This window comes from Penaeus chinensis, chromosome 27 (assembly GCF_019202785.1).
Source record: "Penaeus chinensis breed Huanghai No. 1 chromosome 27, ASM1920278v2, whole genome shotgun sequence".
Classification (NCBI taxonomy): domain Eukaryota; kingdom Metazoa; phylum Arthropoda; class Malacostraca; order Decapoda; family Penaeidae; genus Penaeus; species Penaeus chinensis.
Window position 1 is genome coordinate 13213585 of NC_061845.1, and position 5000 is coordinate 13218584.

The following is a 5000-nucleotide window of genomic DNA, read 5'->3' on the forward strand; positions in this document are numbered from 1 at the left end:
AAACGAAAGAAAGAGAAAGAGTTGAGGATGAAAGTGAAAGTTAGATAAGGGAAGGAACATGCAAAAAAAGAAAAGTAGATAGTTACTGCATAATCAAACGAATGTATAGATAAAGAAAATGGAAATGGAATATAAAAAACACTAAATGTCTGGCAAACGAAAATTGAGAATGTGAGAACGATTAGACCAGAAAAAGGAAAACAATAAGAGATTAAATGCGAAAAAATATGAAATGGATGGAAATCAAAGAATATAATAAAGGAAAACAAGGAAAACGCGTAGACATAAAGAGAAGAAGACTGAATAATTCTAAAATAAGAATAAGAGAAAAAGAAGACGGGCATAACATAAGGGTGATAATGGGACAAAGATCAGGACCTTTAATGAAACACCTTTGGCAAAAGAGACAAAAACATTGACGCTACGGTTACGCAAATAACAAAATAATAAATAAATAAATAAATAAATAAAAATAATAAAGAATAAGTAAATAAAAAGCATAAAAAACATAAATGACAAAAGTAATAAACAGACAAAGTTCAGCTTCTGTTTTATCTCATATTTGTCTTGTATTTTTTTGTTTTTTTCTCATTCTTCCTTTGTCTTTTTATGCTTATCTTTTGTCTCTTTCCTAAACTTTATAATGGAAGTTTACACGATGATTATGGACGGCGTGTCGGGAGCAGCGACGTGTTTTCGAGTCTTGGGGTCAAAGGTTACTTATATTTTCCCTCTTTTATCTTTTTATTTTGTTTGTTGCCGATGCGATTATATTGTTTTTTTTTTTTTTTTCTATTCGTAGCTTTACTTTTACCATTGCTATTATCATTACTATAGTTATTTCTATTGCTAGTATTAATATTTGCACTACTATAATAATAATAATTACTGTTATCATCACCACAATCTGATTGTCATTATCAACATTTTTACTAAAAAAAAAAATAGGAATGTCAACGTTATTCCTTATTTTTGACACTGGTTTTAAATAAATAAATTTATCTAAAAATAAATTTAAATAAATAAATTCACTATCATTTTAATACGATAGGATGTAATCTTGACATGAAGAGAATTAAAGAAGATGCAATAATATATGAACAAACGTAAACAACAAACACAACTGAGACCTGTCGGGTTTAACGTTTATCAGACGGCTGCATAAAAAGTTGCATTCTAAAATAAACGTATAAGATTATCGGCGTAAGAATAAACGGAAAAAATACACACACTCACACAAACACATGTACCCACACTCACCCACCCACCCACCCACCCACACACACACACACACACACACACACACACACACACACACACACACACACACACACACACACACACACACACATATATACATATACATACATATATATATATATATATATATATATATATATATATATATATATATATAGATGTGTATATATATGTGTGTATATATATGTACATATGTATACATATATACATACATACATAAATTTATATATATATGAATAAATATATATATATGTATATATATATATATATATATATATATATATATATATATATATATATATATGCATGTGTCTGTGTGTGTGTATGCTAAAGAACACGTGCTCGCATAAATTCGCATTCACATTAAAAAAGACAGACAGACATACACACTGACAGACAGATAGGCAGACACACTGATAGACAGACAGACGGATAGACAGACAGACAGATAGATAGACAGAGACAGAGACAGAGACAGAGACAGAGACAGAGACAGAGACAGAGACTAACAGACAGAGACAGAGGCAGAGACTAATAGACATACATACAAACAGTTAGGCAAAAAGATCCCGGGAGGCAGAAAAGGGAACTGCAGAGGGATGCGCCCCCGACCACAGCCCTCCCCTGTGGATCCTCTGCCCCTGAGCTGTCTGTGGAGCTTGACCTTGGAGCTGTAACAGGACTGGCAGCGTACTCTCTACGGCCCGTGACCACAGCTGCTGTTAACCTCTACGGATGACTGCTGATTGTCTCCCTGTGTCTGCAGATGTCTGTGTAGTCTGTAGACTGACTCGTGTTCTAAGTGTTACCTGAGATGGTTTGTTTTCTCTTTGTTATGTCTTATTATTTTACCATTAGGGTTTATATTTTCGCCATCATTACATTAATCTTTATCATCATTACCGTTATTCTACAATCATCACCTTTATTTCCAGTGCCATTGTCTTTATCTTTCCCGGCATTATCTTTATTTTTATCAAAAATACCATTATTTCTGTCGATATCATATTGCCATTATTATTATCACGATCACTAATATCATAATTTTCAACAGCCCCGTCATCATTCCCAATTTCTCCCACTTTTCTCCACCATCGAGCTTCTTGATGAATGCTAAGAAATGCTAGGGGCTGGAGTTACGGAGGTTTCCCATGAGCCTTGGCACGTTTTCGTTGAAGATTCTTATAACGACGTTTAATCCTCGGCACTTTGGCGGGAAGTTCAAGGATAACGGGTTGGGAAGAACGGGGAAAGAGGCGGGTACGAGTATAAAGAAGGGGGAGAATAAAGAGATATGAAAAACTTCAAATGGATAAAATCCAACTTGCAATTAAGCGCGGAAGAAAGAAAAAGTATGCACGTATACGTACACTTTTATAAATACATACTATATATGAGTGTATGAATGTATGTATATATGTTCATATACGTATATATATGTGTATATATATATATATATATATATATATATATATAAACACACACACACATATATGTACACATACACACACACACACACACACACACACACACACACACACACATATATATATATATATATATATATATATACATATATATATATATATACATATTTATATATATATGTATACATATGTTTTATATATATATATATATATATATATATATATATATATATATGCTTGACTAATTAACCCTCCATTCACTTGTCATATCTATCGCGAAAAGCTTACAATAAACCAAAAGCAAACGAGTCCAGAATCCCCCGTTCGGGAACACAAGCGCCCGTCGGCTGAACAGCGGCAGTTTCGTGATCGGGGCGTCTCTCTCGACCGGTCAAGAGGGATAAGGCGGGGAAAAGGGGCTGTTTTAATTGCGAGGTAAGAATGGGAACGTAAATTTCCTCGTAAGCGTCCTTTGACAATGCGGTCAGGTTTTGTATCTGATTTGCTTGACAATGAGAACTTTTCTGGAAATGAAAATCATCCTAAGCTACATATGTAGATTTTGTCCTCTTTTCTATTGTCTTAAGACAAAAAGAAACCCGAGGACACTCATTTAGTAAAGTACTGTTTTTATATTCCTAGTTACACCGTTACTACAAACACTTTTCTAGCAGAGGAGTGGGAGAGCGAAACCCAAAATGCAGTTTATCAAATAAAGAATAATATACCCTATATACAGGACATATATACGGCTATATCTGTATATACTATGATATAATTACAGTTCACCTTTATATCACCTGTATATGAATGAATATGATCCCATACTGTTGCTACGTGATGAAGTCGGTCAGCCATACATGAGTTGCGTATTACATCATGACATGCAGTCTATGAAGTGCATTTATTTTTAGAAGTGCATCTTATATGCAATGTATACTTCAGTTACTCATTAACCGAATATTAATACGGATAAAGAACCTTGTTGTGAGGAATGCTTTTAGAAAATATCAAAAGCACCGAGCAAAGTCTGGGTAGACGTGATTAAGGGCAGGAAAGAACAAAGAACTTCTCGTCTCGCTATCCCCTGAGAATCCACAGCGGAAAAGAAGTCGGACCGCTAGATGAGGAAAGAAAGAGGAACGCAGAAAATTATGATAATATATTAGAAAATTGGGAGAGAAAGAAAGAAAGAAAGAAAAAAAAGGAGAAAATTATGATGATGGCAAGGACAAGTAATACTGAAAACAAAGAAGAAGAAGAAGAAGAAGAAGAAGAGAAAAAGAAAGAAGAAAGAAAAGGAAAAGGAAAAAGAAGATAAGGAACTGAAAAAGGATAAGAAAGAAGAAGAAAGCAGAAGAGGAAGAAGATTCAAAAGATGAAGAAGAAAAAAAAGCACAAGAAGACGAAAACAAGAAGAAAAAGAAGAATAAAGCAGAAGAGGAAAAGATTAAAATACATAAAAAGAAGTAGACAAAAAGGGAACAAAACAGACGAAAGTAAGAAGTGAATCAAATATGTAATAGAATTATACAACGTGTTTGATAAATCATCCTTTGCTCCTTAGGCGCACGAAGAAAATTTAGTGTTTTGTTAAATTACTGGTTTTGTACTTGAGGCGTATTCATGGAGCTTGTTACTCATATGAGATGGTTAAAAACTTATTTACAGAATGTGTAACCTTTGTAAATTTCATGTTAATGGCTTTGATATTTAATATTTTTAAAAACAGGGAAACTAGAGAGAATATACACAAAGGAAAGAGGAAGAGAGTGGAAGGCAATAGGACGGGAAAGGGGAGAGGGAAAAAATAGAAGAAACGGGAATAGGAAGCACACAAAAGAAAGGGGGAAAGAGAAATAAAGAGAAGAAAAATGAACAGGAAATACACAGATGAAAGGGAGGGAGGAAAAACGAAATGTAAAGGAAGAGAAAAAACGGAAGAAAGAATAAGGGAAAACTGTAAAGAAGGAGGAGGGACAGCAGACGAAAATGGAAGAGGAAACACACAGAAGAAGGGGGAAGAGGAAACAGAAGAAGGAAAAAGAAAAAAAAAAGATAAAGAAAAAAAGAAAAAACAAACAAACAAACGAAAGAGAGAAGATAACACACCAAAGAGGAGGAAATCAAAGAAGTCCGCGCTTGACCTGAACAACTGCCACTGACCACGCTGAACTCGAGCCTCCGTTACGGTGTGGGCGACGGGCGGGCACGGATTGGCATCTGACTCCACGCACGACGCCCATGCCCAAAGGGAGCGAATCCCGCCCATTCGCAACGGAAAATGGGCGTCGAGAGAGACAGAAATGTGAC

The 5000-nt window shown here is 34.8% G+C and overlaps 1 protein-coding gene across 1 annotated transcript in view; it reads right to left on the reverse strand.

Annotated features, from left to right (window-relative positions):
* LOC125039545 overlaps window positions 1–5000 on the reverse strand; it is a 36185-nt gene that overhangs the window by 30389 nt on the left and 796 nt on the right. The window lies entirely within an intron of this gene.